We start from the raw sequence: 15,731 nt of genomic DNA, 5'->3' as shown, positions 1-15,731 counted from the left end.
TGCCTAAACAATAGTGGCCGCAACTAAAGTACTGAAAAGCCAACGCAAATCACCTTGCAAGGCTGCAATTTCAGAAATCCACACAGAGTTTGATGGCCTGTCTTGACTTCACACAGAATACATGATGGCAAACTAATGAAGAATAGCTCATGTGCAGGATTAAAAGAAAACGATAATGCACATGGATTGTTCTTCATTTCGTTTACCATCATGTTTTCTTTGTGAGGTCAAGATAGGCCATCAACTATGGTATGGATTATGTTTCTAATTGTGCGCGATTTTCCTGTTCTATTTTTTGTCTAACATTTCAATTCTCTACAGAATGTTTTCTGCCTGGAGTTGAAGTTCTGTTATGGTTATTTTAAATCTTCTTCTGGAATAGGTTGTCTCCAGACATAGATGTCTGGTTATGGGTCTGTGGCATTTGAACAAGATTGGAAGAATGAAAAGTGGCCACAAGGCACAGGACAATCTGCTAAAAGTGCAAGCAACAGGGAAGATAGAAGGGCTCTCAACAAGAGCTCACAACCGGCAAGAGACTTCAGGAAGTAATTCCATGACCCTAACTAAATCGAAAACAAAGGAATGAGACCATTTCCCTTCAGAGAGAGGTCATGGCTAACATTTGCTAAATGAAGCAGATATAACGGCATATTCAAAGCAGAGATCGGACCACGCTGGTAGTGGCTGTGAAGCTGACCATGGCTCTTAGCATTTACAAACCTGCCTCCTTCCGAGCTCCTGGTGAGGATGATGGAATTGTCTCTCAATTTGCTGTGCTCGACTGTATAATAGTTGTCACTGAAGTTCTCTTTGACGGGAGGAACATTTTTTTTCCTCAGAACCAGAGACAATCAGGTTGATCGAGAGTGACATTTTGCACAGATTAACAGCTTCCCTATGATGCAGAGTGGCATTAACCGAATGTACATTGACTTGATTGCGCCTCATATGAACTCGACCATTTTCAGGAGCTGAGAGTGTCTTTATGAGCACAGAGTGCTGTCGGGATGCGACTATAGGCAACGTCTAATGCAGGTGAAGGCCCGTTATCTTGGCACGCAGGTTGATTCCTTCTTAGTTTGGCAGTCCTCTGTTGAACATTTTTTAAAAATCAGCACGTCAAGTTAAAGCCTTGTTACTGCTTGAAAAGTGTTATCCTCTCATAGCAAAGCTCTAGTTTCCAATCCAGAACCCATGTGCTTGTGTAAAGTAGGCTTACAGTGAGCTGCATTCTGCCACCAGTAACATTACAAAGCACACCACGAGCACCCTCAAGCAATAATACCACAGCCAGGACTTCTCTCGAGGATCCCTGCAGAAGGCAGTGAGTGGATGTCAAATCTCGAGCTATACTGCCACCTAAAGTCAAAGAATCATCGAACCGTGCGTTTTTACGGCACCGAATTAGGCCATTCGACCCGTCAAGTCCACGCCAGGTTTCTGTCGGCCAATCTTTCACTCCCATTCCTCAGATGTATACCTAAAGTCTGCAAGATTATTTCTCATTTTTATGCCATTAATTATCTGCTCATCCACCATCCTCGCAGGCAGCGAGTTCCAGGCCATTACCACTCTTTATGTGAAAAAACCTCTTCCAGATATGCCCCCATATCTCTTGCCCAAAACGTTAAATCTGTTTCCCCTTCTCCTCGTAGCATCAGCTAATGAGAAAAATCTTTCTTTGCTACCTCATCTACCCCTCTCCTAATCTTGTCCACCTTTATCTAATCTCCCCTTAGGCACCTTCGCTCTATGGAGAACAACTCCAGCTGCTCCGACCTAACCTTGTAGCTAAAATCCCTCATCCCAGTAACCATTCTGGTAAATCTCCGCTGCACCCTCTCAAGGTCCATCACATCTTTCTTAAAGTTTGGTGATCAGGACTGGACGCAATATTCCAGTTGTCACCTAACAGGTCCTTTTAAAGGTCCAGAATAACTTGCTTACTTTTGTACTTCATACCCTGATGTATGAAGCTCAAGACCCCATACGCTTTCCTAACTACTCTCTCAAAATGTATTTCCACCTTGAAAGATTCATGCACGTGAATCCTCAGTTCCCTTTCTTTCTATGCACTTTTGAGGACTGTGCCAGTTAGCTTATATTGCCTCACAATATCCCTGTTGCCAAAATGCATCAGCTCACGATTTTGTATTCAATTCTGGCTGCCAGTTGTCTACATATTCTGCTAAACTGTTTCCTTTTTGAATGGCTTGGTATCATTCTCACTGTCTATCACAACTCCAAGGTTGCTATCACTAGTAAATTTTGAAATTTTACTCTGAATTCCAATAGACCAGTCATTTACATGCACCAAAAAATGAATTGATCCTAGGAATGGTCATTGGCGATCACCACTGTCGACATTCCTTCAGTCTGTTCAACAACCATTTCGGAAGATTCTATTTTTTTTGAATGTCTGCAAGCCAACATTTTATACAAGCTGGCACTGTACCCCCTAATATGTGAGACTGAAATTTGTTATCCAGTCTATTATTTAGTACGTTGTCAAATGTTTTCTCAAAATCCATACATCCATTAGTTTTCCCTTCATCAAAGAATCATTTAGTTCATTAATAAATTCAATTAGATTAATCAAGTGCAATCTGCCCTTTACAAAATCCTGCAGACTGTCCTTAATTCTCTCCAATCTTTCGAAGTGCCTGTCGATTTTTGTTCCCTGATTATCCTTTCGATAGCATTATCCACCACTGATGTTAAACTGACAGGCCTTTAGTTACCAGAAATATCCTTGCAACTGTTATTGCATAAACATCTACAATTTGCCGCTATCCAATCCTGTGGCACAACCCTCGTATCAAGGCAAGAGTGGAAGAATTTGGTCAGCCCTGCTGTTATCTCCACTCCCACTTCCTTTAACAATCTGAGATGCAAGCCATCCATACTACGGGAACTTTAACATGCCAAGGATTGTGAACCTTTCCAGTGCATCCTTTTCATGTATTTTCACCCCAACCCTTAGCACTACCATATTCGTTTCTACCAACAATTTGACAGCATCGTCTTTCTTAATAATGATCAATACGATATAGTCATTCAGTATTATAGCCGTGACTTTCAGTTAAATCACATGCCGCTCTCTTTGTCCCGAGAAGGGCTGACCCAACCTCTTAATAACCACTTACAGTAATAGTGTCATTGACGAAATTTTTGTTTCCCTTTTATGTTAACTACCATTCTATTCTCAAATTTTCTCTTTGTCAGTCTTACTTTCTTCTTACCTTGCCTTCTCAACTTACTGTATTTGGCCTGGATCGCGCTTAAAAATGTAACCTCACGTGCACCTTAGAGCAGTATTTCCTTCTTTTCTTTTCTTATGCTGTATCTCCCTCGTCATCCAACGAAACATGACTTGGTTCCTTTATCTTTTTCTCTTAGACGAGAACCATCTCCTCACTGAAGAGAACCCATTGTTCTGCTATAATTTTTCTTAAGTAATATTTGGTTCCATTTTACCCTGGCTAGTTCTCTTCTCATCGCATTGCAACTAGCCATCTTCAAATTCAAATCTTATACCTGGATTGGTACTTGTCTTTCTGTTTTACTAATCTAAAACGTTGATACAGTAGTCACTCTTACTAAAGTGTCCCCTATCAGCACTTGGCCACTTAGCCCATATCATTCCACATCACCAGGTCCAGTAATGTCTCCTTCCGAGATGATCCATGAACATATTGTTCATGATAATCATGTTGAACACATTTCAGAATTTCCTGCTCCTCCGGACTGTTTTCTCTAACATTATGTGAATCGATATTTAGGTCAGTAGCCCCCCACCCCCCACCCACCCCCCGGCATCGCCATTCTAAACGTCTGGCAGATCTCTTTGAATTCCCTGCAGATATGCCCATCGATCTCTCTCAGTTTTTGCTGGCCTATTGAATACTCTCAGTAGAGTAAACATACCCTTTGAGATTCTCAGTTCTAAAGGAATTTTCCCAGCCTTTGCCTCCTCAAATACATCCTCCCTTGCTAACACTATAATGTCTTTCATAATCAGTACTGCCAACCCACCTCCTTTTGTATATTCTCAATCTTTTTTGAACACTTTGTGCCCTTGAATGTTAAGCTATGAGTCCTCGTCATTTAAGAGCCACTTTCTTTTATTGACACAACATTATATTCCCTCAGGACTATTTGTATGTTTAACTCAACAACCTATTCACACTCTTTATACTGGATTTTGTGTAGTCGCCTGAGTCAGGTCAGAGGCAGTTGGAACAAGCAGTACTCGACTTGTGGTGGTGCGAAGCAAGGAAAACAGCCAATCGCCTCCCCATTATCAAGCGATCTTTCTGCTCGCGGGATAGACCGTCGACGGCCTTCCCACCCAGAGGCCAATTGAGGGCATTAAATGGCTAGGAAAAGGTATGACAGCCTATAGGCAACGGATAGTCTTTAAAGAAATATTACATCGTTTACAGCAACTATACATTCCTTCAAGGCACACAACACCCAAAAGTAAAGGCAGTCATCCCTGGATAACAAAGGAAGTTAAGGATTGTATGAAATTAAAAGAAAAGACCCATAAAGTTGTCAGAAATAATAGTAACCCTGAGGATTGGGAGGATATTAAAATATAGCAATGGTGGACAAAGAAACTATGAAAAAAAGGGAGTCGAATATGAATGCAAGCTGACACAAAAAATAACAACGGACTCTAAAAACTTCTGCAGGTACATTAAAAGGAAACGTTTGCCCAAGACAAATGTGGATCCATTACAGGCGGAGTTAGGAGAATTTATCATGCGTAATACAGAAATGTCAGGGAAGCTAAACAATTACTTTGTGTCTGGCTTCACTGAGGAAGATACAAGAATTTCCCAGAAATAGAGATGCAAGGCATTAGGGGGAATGAGGAATTGAAGGAAATTAGTATTAGGAAGAAGGTTGTATTTGAGAAATTAATGGGGCCGAAGGTTGATAAGTTCCTAGGAGCTGATATTCTACATCCCAGAGTGTTGAAAGAGGTAGCTCTGGCGATAATTGATGCATTGGTGTTCGTCTTCTAAAATTATATCGATTCTGGAGTTGTTCTTGCAGATTGAAAGGTCGTAAATATCTTCCGACTATTTAATAAGGGAGGGAGAGAGAAAGCAGGGAATTACAGACATGTTAGTCTCACTTCAGCCGTTGGCAAAGTGCTATTATCTATTCTAAAGAATGTGATAGATGGACATTATGATTGGGCATAGACAACATGGATTTACGACTGGGAACTCATGTTTGACGAAACTTTTGGAGATTTTTGAGGATGATTCGAACAGATTGAGGAGCTAGGGCTTTTCTCATTGGAGCGAAGAAGGATGAGAGGTGACTTGATAGAGGGGTACAAGATGATGAGAGACATAGATAGAGTGGATAGTCAGAGACTATTTCCCAGGGTGGAAAGGGCCATCACCAGGGGGCATAATTTTAAGGTGATTGGAGGAAGGTTTTGGGGAGATATCAGCGGTCGGTTCTTTACACAGAGAGTGGTGGGTGCGTGGAATGCGCTGCCAGCGGTGGTAGTAGTAGCAGATACATTAGGGGCATTTAAGCGACTCTTCGATAGGTACATGGATGATAGTAGAATGAAGGGTAGGTAGTTAGTTTGATCTTAGAGTAGGTTAAATGTTCGGCACAACATCGTGGGCCGAAGGGCCTGTACTGTGCTGTACTGTTCTATGTTCTATTTTCTATGTTCTATAGAATTGATAAAGGTGAGTCAGCGGCCGTGGTACTCTTGGATTTTTAGAAGGCTTTTGATAAATACCCCACAGGAGGTTGGTTAGCAAAATTAAAGCACATGGGATAGGAGGTAAGATACTGGCATGGATCATGGATTGGGTAACTGACAGAAAGTGGAGAGTAGGAATAAACGCTTATTTCCGGGTTGGGAGGGTGTGACTAGCGGATAACCACAGTGATCAATGCTTGGGCCCCAGGTGTTCACAATGCATATTACTAATTTGGATGTGGGGGCCAAAAGTAGTAGTTCCAGGTTTGCAGATGACACAAAACTAGATTGGAATGTGTGTTGTAGGAAGATGCTAAACAGTATCAAGGGAATTTGGACAGACTTAGTGAGTAGGCAACAACGTGGCAGATGGAATATAATGTGTAAAAATGTGAGGTTATCCACTTTGGTAGGAGGATTTGCTGTGCAGAGTAATTTTAAATGATAAGAGATTAGAAAGTGTAGATGCAGAAACGGATCTGGGTGTGCTTGCAAATAAGTCAGTGAAAGCTAACATGCAGATGCAGCACGCAATTACGAGGGCTAATGGTATGTTAGCCTTTATCGCAAGATGATTTGACTGTGGGACTAATGAAGTCTTGCTTCAAATATAAAGAACCTTGGATAGACCGCACTTGGAGTGCTTCTTCGCTGCCATTAATGAAGAAAATCGTATTCCTTGTTTTACAATCTCGTTAATACCTTTTATATACTATTAATTTTGAAGCCTCCAGACCGACTCTGTGCTAATATTCTTAATATCAATTTCGCTCACTGTTATCCTTATACTGAACCAAATCGTATTAATTGGTTTATTGAGATGTGCTAGAAAATTAATGCAACACTTTAGGTTTTCCAGGTCATAGCTTACACCAATATTCTAGTGTTCGTTATTTTTTTAAGTCTAATGCTCAGGAACCAATTACCTAGTTGCTATCATCTAGCGTCATTACTCTTTTTGAAGGGAAGATAGCAATTAGGTCCACACGGCTCCTCCGACAACCCCTCTCTTTCTTGTTCTCTTTTTCTCTCATCTTCTGACAGAGCCTCTTGTCTCCGATAGGTCATCTTTGTTGTAAGAGCTTCTCCAAACGTGTAAAAAAGAAGAAAATCGTGAAAGGTAATCTGTGTCCCCGAAAGAGAGAGGCGGGATAAATTAGAAAGAGGAGTAAGGAAATGGTAGACATTAAACCTAGTCTTTACTTGTCAGTAGAAAGCACGACAAACACACCAGAATTATTGGGAATCCAAGGTGTGGTACTTTAATTAGCATTGCTAAGAAAATGGAGATTTTAATGGGACTAAAAAACTACATACCTGGAGCTGATGCCCTACATCTTGTGTTTTGAACTTGATGTGTGCAGCGATACAGGATGCACTGGTGGTCATCTTCCAACATTTCCTACATTCTGTAACTGCCTTAGAGGTTTAGAAGGCAACAACTATAACACCACTATTCGATCGAAGAGAATGAGATAAAAGGGTAAATACAGGGCAGTTAGCTGACGTCACTCGTCCGGAAAATGCTGGAGTCCGTTATTGAGGGAGTGGTTACAAGGAACTAAGAAAACGACAGCACAAATCCACCATGGTTTTATGAAAAGGAAATCATGTGAGAAAAATCTATTGCACTCTGTGAGGATGTAACTGGCACGTTATATAAAGTGATACTATATGTGTTGTATATTTAGATTTTCACAATGAGTTCAATGAGGTTCGACATGAAGGTTTGTTGCACCAAGCTGGCTGGGCGACTACTGTAGCGACATTACCACTATGCCACCTTCAGACTCAGGGTCCTGCATTACAGCCGTTGTCCAAGCATAGAAAAAAATAAATGACTTCAGATGTGAGTAGCGAGTGACTGCCATTGATATGAATGCAACATTTGACTGCGTATGACAGCAAGAATCCTTGAAAATATTGGCGTCAATGGGAATCAGAGGGGGGAAAAATCTGCTCACGGGAGTCCGGCCTAGAATAAATGAAGATGGTTATTGTTGTTGGAGGGCAATAACCTCAGTCCCAGGATTTTATTGCAGGAGTTCCTCGAGGTAGACTCCTTGGCCCAACCATCTTCAGCTGTTTCATCAATGACGTTCCCTCCAGCATAGGGTCAGAAATGGGGATGATCGCTGGTGATTGCACAATGTTTATTCACGGCTCCTCAGACACTGAAGCAGCCCATGCCCATGTGCAGCAAGATATTGACAACATCCAGCCTTGGAGTGATAAGTGGCAAATAGCATTTGCGACACAGAGAGCTAGGCAATGACCATCTAGACATTTCTCCTTGATGCACAATGGCATTGCCATCGCTTTATCGCCCACTATCAACATCCTGGGGGTCACCACTGACCGTAAACTGATCTGCACTAGCCACATAAATGCGATGACCACAAGACCAGATCAGTGACTGGATATTCTGTGATGAGTAATTCACTTCCTCTGTCCCCAATTCCTGCCCACCATCTACAAGGTGCAAGTCAGGACTGAGATGGAATACTCTCCACTTGCCTGGATAGATGCAGCGCCGACAACACACATGAAGATCGGCACCATCCAGGCCAAAGCACTTCACTTGATTCGCACCCTATCCAACAACTTCAACATCCAATCCCTGCACCACCGACGCACAGGTGAGGCAGAGCGTTCCATCTACAATATGCACTGAAGAAACTCACCAAGTCCCCGCGGCAGCAGTTTCCAAACCTGCAACATCTACCACTTCGAATGACAAGGGCAGCAGATGCATGGGAACAGCAGCTGCAATTTCCCTCCAAGCTACACACCATCCTGATTTGGAACTATGTCGCCGTTCCTTCACTGACGCTGGATCAAGGTCCCTTCCTAACAGCACTGTAGGTGCACCTACACCCCAAGGACTACAGTGGTTCAAGAAGGCACGTTCTCAAGTGCAATTAGGGGTGGGCAATAAATGTTGGCCGCGCCAGTGACACACACATCGCCCGAAGCATTCGTAATAATGGTCCATGGAGCTTAGGGCGAGATATTGGCGCGGATAGTGGATGAATGAAAGGATAGAAGACATAAAGGGGTCGAAAAAGGATTATTTTTAGTTTGACAGGATGATCGAGTTCTGGTGACTGAAAAAAAGAAATCAGTGCTGATGTCTCATCTGTTTAATCATTGTATTAAGAACTTAGAGGATGGGATCTAGTGCAGTTCAGTCAAGTTTACTGCTGATCAACATTTTAAGAATCATGACAAGATTCTATGAAAGAAGTGAACATGAATCGAATGAGTGGGTATGAAATTGAGATAAGGTATAATGTGGTAAAATGTGTGGTTATTCTCTTTGCCAAGGTTAATTAGACAGAGAAACATTATCCTAACCTTTATTTCAAGGTGTTGTTGTACAGGAGTAAGAATGTTTTGCTGCAATTGCACAAGACTGTTTTGATACAACACCGGGAATACGCTGTACAGTCTTGCTGTCCATAACTGAAGACGATGTTACCTCCCTTATCTTAGAACTAAATTGATTCCTGAGAAGAGGTGAATGTCATACGATTAGTAATTGTATGGATTGGGAGTTATCTCTGCGACTTTTGAACCATAAGAAGTGATGTAATTGAAACAAACATGATTATGAGAATGCTGAACAGGGTAGATGATTAAAGGTTGTTCCTATCTGCATAGGCTAACATTAAGTTGCAAATTCCCATGATAAGCTATAGGCCAGTAATAGCTGAGCTGAGGAGATGTTCTTCACACTGCAAGGGTTCTGATTCTTAGGAATGCATTACCCACAGTTGATACTCAGTCGTTGATCTCTGAAATGTGAGGAAATAAACGGTTATGGAGATGCGACAGGATATTTCATTCCAAAGGTCATCCACAAATATCTTCAATGATGGAGCATCTTCTAGGGAACATATGCCTACCCCTCTCCTTATTTGTCATGTGCCTATCCTGCCCAAACTGGGTTCTTGCATGGAAGATGCTTTCCACCACAAAGGGGAGGACCCAGCATCCGTGGTTAACTAAAAATTGAATTATCAAACTGAAACACAAATGCAGGTCAGAATGATTGGACAGGATGATTGGACAGAATATTACAAAAAACAAAGATGACTACAAAATTAATAAGGAGGGAAAATTAGAATTTGAGAGATAGCTAAGGTCATAAGAAGTAAGAGAAGCAGTAGGCAATTCAGCCCCTTGAGCTTGCTTTGCAATTCAATACGATCATGGCTGTTCTCATTTCGGCCTCATCTCCACTTTCCTGTCTGTGCTCCTGAACCTTTCAACCCTTTACTGATTTAAAATCTGTCTATCTCCTCCTTAAATTTCTTCAATTTCCCGGCGTCCATTTTAATCTGGAGTAGTGAGTTCCACAGTCTCTCGACCCTTTGAGAGAAGAATTTCTCCTTATCTCTGTTTTAAGTCTGCTACCCCTTATCCTAAAACCTACAACCTGTCGTTCTAGATTTCCCCGTAAGAGCTAGCTGGAATTGTAAATCAGATAGTAAGAGTTTCTCTCGGTATTGTAAAATAAATAACAGCGTTATTAAAGTGAGCGTTGGTCGTACAGAAAGTGACTGTAATCAATAAGGAGAAATAAGCAGATAGCAGATAAATCGAACAGGTATTTTGCATAAGACTTCACTATAGAAGATACAAGTAACATCCCAGAAATAGCTGTAAATCTGGAAATGGAAGGCAGGGAGCAAAGCAAGAATATTACAATCAGCATCGAAGTGGGACTGGGCAATGTTTGGAGCTGCGAGCTGACAGGTCCCCGGGTGTCAATGTACTTCATCCTAGGGTGTTGAAAGAAGTGGTTAGGGACATAGTTGATGCATTGGGTTCGATTTTCCAAAAGTTCCTACATCCTGAAAAGGTTCCATTAGATTGGAAAATAGCGAATACACTCCTTTATTCACAAAGGGAGGGATACAGAAAGCAGGAAAATATAGCCCCGTTCGCTCAGCATCCGTAATAGGGAAAATTGCAGATGCTATCATTAAAGACGTTATAACAGGGCCCTTATAAAAATAAGGTAATCAGGCAGAGTCAACACGGTTTTGTGTAAGGGAAATCATGTTTAAGCAATTAATTAGAGTTGTTTGAGGAAGTAACATGTGTTGTGGACAAAGGGGAATATATTGTACTTGGATTTCCTGAAGGCATTTGATAAGGTTAACCTCATCAAAGGTTATTGCGGAAAATAAAAGATCATGGTGCAGGGTGAAACATATTGGCATGGATAGAGCATTGGCTAACTAACACGTAACAAAGTATGCATAAATGGATCAGATTATGGCGGATAAAATTTAATGAGTGGTGTGCCACAGAGATCAGTGATAGAGTCGCAACATGTTCCAGTTTATAAAAATGTCTTGGATGAAGAGGCCGAAGATATGCTTGCTAAATTTGCTGATGACACATCAATCGGTAGGAAAGAACCTTTTAATGAGGACATAAGAGGGCTTCAAAAGGATATCGGTAGGTTAAATCTAGCAAATGGGGTATAATGTTGGGAAATGTGAAATTGCCCATTTGGCAGCAAATATAAGCACATTATATAAATTGTGAGAGATTTCAGCGGTCTGGGATGCAGAGGGATCTGGGTGTCCTAGTGCATAAATCACAAAAGGTTAGTATGCCGGTTCAGCATGTAATTAGGAAAGCTAACAGAACATTATTGTTAATTCCGAGGGGAAAAAATAGGGAGGTTACTTCACAGTTACACGGGGCATTGGCGAGACCACATCTGGAATACTGTGTACAGTACTGGTCTCGTTATTTAAGGAAGGATATAAATGCGTTGGAGGCAGTACAGAGAAGGTTTGCTAGACTGATACGTGGAATGGGCGGGTTGTCATATGAGATAAGGTTAGACAGGCTAGGCTTGTATCGGCTGGAGTTTAGAAGAGTAAGAAGTGACTTGATTGAAACATACAATTTTCAGAGGGTTCTTGACGGGATGGATGTGGAAAAGGACACTTCCTCTTGTGCGTGCATCTCGAACTAGGGGTCACTGTTTAAAAATAAGAGGCCGCCCATATAAGACTGAGATTAGGAGCTTCTGTTTTCTATCAGAGGATCGTGAGTCTTTTGAACTCTCTTCCTCAAAATGCGGTGGAAAAGGAGTCCTTGAATATTTTAAAGGCAGATGTAGATAAAGTCCTGATAAGCAAGGGGGTGAATGGTTATCGGGTAGGCGAAAATGTGTAGTTGACGTTATAATCAGATCAGCCATGATCTGTGCTGAACGGAGTAGCAGGCAGAAAGGGCCGAGTGGCCTACTCCTGCTCCTAATTCCTATTATCGCTGTTCGTATGCCAGGTTAAAAAAGCTGTGGACCTAAGCAGGAGGAAGAACAGGAAGCGGATAAAGTGGAGGAAGCATAACAGGAAATGGAGGAGCAAAAGCAGGAAGAGAGGTTGCGATGTAACCACCCTTTTCTTCACGTGGAACCCATCCATGTGCGACACCAGTAGTCGTAACATAATCTTCCTGTTCGCAAGCGATCCGACACCCATTACATCTATCATAGTCCCCTTTCCAATTGCATAAAAACAAAACCCATCAGGAATTGTGCAATCCAAACCAATATTGTAATGTCACTCACGAAACAATTCAGCCATTGTCAAGCTTATCACTGTTGTGCATTCCGGTAGTGCCAGTACTCTGTGTGCCTTTACATACCCTCCCGGTGCTACCAGGTGCTTCCCCATTTGCTGTAGCTTGGGTGGTGGAAGGCTCCTGGTAGGGGAGGTCCTAAATGAATACTTTGCTTCAGTATTCACTAGTGAGAGGGACCTCGTCGTTTGTGAGGACAGCGTGGAACTGGCTGATATGCTCGAACAGGTTCAGGTTAAGAGGGAGGATGTGCCGGAAATTTTGAATGATATGAGGACAGCTAAGTCCCCGGGGCCAGACAGGATATACCCAAGGATATTACGGGAAGCGAGGGAAGAGATTGCCGCGCCTTTGGCGATGATCTTTGCGTCTTCACTGTCCACTGGAGTAGTACCGGATGATTGGAGGGTGGCAAATGTTGTTCCCTTGTTCAAGAAATGGAATAGGGATAACCCTGGGAATTATAGACCAGTCAGTCTTACGTCAGTAGTGGGCAAATTATTGGAGAGGATTCTGAGAGACAGGATTTATGATTATTTGGAAAAGCATGGTTTGATTAGAGACAGTCAGCATGGCTTTCTGAGGGGCAGGTCATGCCTCACAAGCCTTATAGAATTCTTTGAAGATGTGACAAAACACATTGATGAAGGAAGAGCAGTGGAGGTGGTGTATATGGATTTTAGCAAGGCGTTTGATAAGGTTCCCCATGGTAGGCTCATTCAGAAAGTAAGGAGGCATGGGAGTCAGGGAAAGTTGGCTGTCTGGATACAAAATTGGCTCGCCCTATGAGGTCAGAGGGTGGTAGTAGATGGAAAGTACTCAGCATGGAGCTCGGTGACCAGTGGTGTTCCACAAGGATCTGTTCTGTGACCTCTGCTCTATGTGATTTTAAAAAATGACTTGGATGAGGAAGTGGAAGGCTGGGTTAGCAGGTTTGCCGATGACACGAAGGTTGATGGAGTTGTGGATAGTGTGGAAGTCTGTTGTAGGCTGCAACGGAACATTGACAGGATGCAGAGCTGGGCTGAGAAGTGACAGATGGAATTCAACCTGGAAAAGTGTGAAATGATTCCTTTTGGAAGGTCGAATTTCAATGCGGAATACAGGCTTAAAGACAGGATTCTTGGTAGTGTGGAGTAACAGAGGGATCTTGGGGTCCATATCCATAGATCGCTCAAAGTTGCCACCCAAGTTGATAGGGTTGTTAAGAAGGCGTATGATGTGTTGGCTTTCATTAACAGGGGGATTGAGTTTAAGAGCCGTGAGGTTATGCTGCAGCTCTATAAGGCCCTGGATCGACCACACTTGGAATATTGTGTTCAGTTCTGGTCGCCTCATTATAGGAAGAATGTGGAAGCTTTAGAGAGGATGCAGAGGAGATTTACCAGGATGCTGCCTGGACTGGAGGGCGTGTCGTACGAAGAAAGATTGAGGGAGCTAGGGCTTTTCTCATTGGAGCGAAGAAGGATGAGAGGTGTCTTGATAGAGGGGTACAAGATGATGACAGGCATAGATAGAGTGGATAGTCAGAGACTTTTTCCCAGGGTGGAAAGGGCTATCACCAGGGGCCATAATTTTAAGGTGATTGGAGGAAGGTTTCGGGGAGATGTCAGAGGTAGGTTCTTTACACAGAGAGTGGTGGGTGCGTGGAATGCGCTGCCAGCGGTGCTAGTAGAAGCAGATACATTAGTGGCATTTAAGCGACTCTTGGATAGGTACATGGATGATAGTGGAATGAAGGGTAGGTAGTTAGTTTGATCTTAGAGTAGGTTAAAGTTTCGGCACAACATCGTGGGCTGAAGGGCCTGTACTGTGTTGTACCGTTCTATGTTCTAAGCCAGCAGAATACATCTGGCTTATTACCTCCATCCAACATGCCTAAAATCCATGCCCCGAGAAATGGGAATATAACTCAATCAAAATAAAGGTGGGGGACTTTGAAACTTCCTTCCATTTGTTTCTCATGGCTTGATTTGTCAACCTACACTTTACAGTAGGGCATCAGACTACACCAGTCTGACAATGGACGGAATGTGCAAAATCATTCAACTATCTTTCATTTCAGCTTGCTATTAAAATACGAACATAGACATTATTGAAATCATTACAATGTCATGCCATATTCATATCGGCGCATCTGTGTTGCTTTTTCATAATTTCCAGTCAATGCAGTGAACAGGGCCGACATTGCTTTTATGTTGTGACAGAAGTGAAAGTTATTGCAGTGGCAGAAATTGGTTTTGGCTGTAAAACAAAACGGGCAGATGGCATACACTGACTGCCGTATGTCCCTTTCAATTTTCAGTTCCATTGCAGTTAATGGAGTCGAATAGTAGAGGTATAAGGGGCTTCCAAATCTGCACCGTCCTCTTAATGAGGATCAGTACCCAGTAAACCTTACATTACAACGGAATAACTTTGATTATACATGTTATATAAGTATGTGTTTAATTCGTTTGAAAGAATGGAGCGCTCTCTATATTAAGAATGGATTACCGCTATGGCGACTTGCAGAAATGAAGCAGCACAACCTTACAATTAAAGGGTAAATGTTGAACTAACGATGAAACCAACAACTCATTATGTCGAAACCGTCAAAACACAGTAAATAATTCAGGAATAAAGAATGATTAACGGCAAATGTCTGGGTCATCTGTTATTGATAAAAAAAATGTCAGGTGAAGTTTAAATGATTAAAATTAAGTATTCGAAGGTAACACCATGCAATAATGGCAACTTTACCGGACCATCTATTTTTCCGTTCTTCGACTTCAAGACAGAAACACAAGTTGATACGTTAGTCACATGGATCCTCAAGCCAAAGGCAGATTTCAAACATCATTCACAATGTATCAAATTCATCAGAGCCGATGATCGGGAGAAATCAATTCAGGCCCTTATGTCGGTTCTGCTATTCAATAATATCATGGCTGTTATGTATCTTTAAAGAGAATATATCTGCAAGCCTTTGTTCTGTAATAAGTTATTTATCTCAATTTTGAAGTTTTCAATTGACCAAACTGTAATAGCTTTTGGAGAAGAAAGCTCTAGGTGCCCATTATCCTTTCTGTGCGGAGGTTAGTAACATCAGTTCTGAAGAGTCTCGTCTAATTTTAACATTTTGACCATTTATTCTGTGCAGGAAAAAAATATTTTCCCCATTCATACTGAGAAGTATTTTAATAATCGTATGCACATCATTTAGGGTACCCCTTGTTATGATCACAGGAGGAACGCTTAATCTATGCAACGTATCCAAAAATTCAGCATTGTAATTCTGCTAAATATGAACTACACCACGTCAAAGGCGTTCTTTCATAGTTTGCAGTGGCCAGTAATGCATGCAGCACTCCAGATGCGGTCCAAGCAGAGCTCT

This window comes from Heterodontus francisci, chromosome 39, assembly GCF_036365525.1.
Source record: "Heterodontus francisci isolate sHetFra1 chromosome 39, sHetFra1.hap1, whole genome shotgun sequence".
In the NCBI taxonomy this organism is placed as follows: Eukaryota; Metazoa; Chordata; class Chondrichthyes; order Heterodontiformes; family Heterodontidae; genus Heterodontus; species Heterodontus francisci.
The sequence above is the reverse complement of the archived record's forward strand: the minus strand, read 5'-3'. Positions refer to the sequence as shown.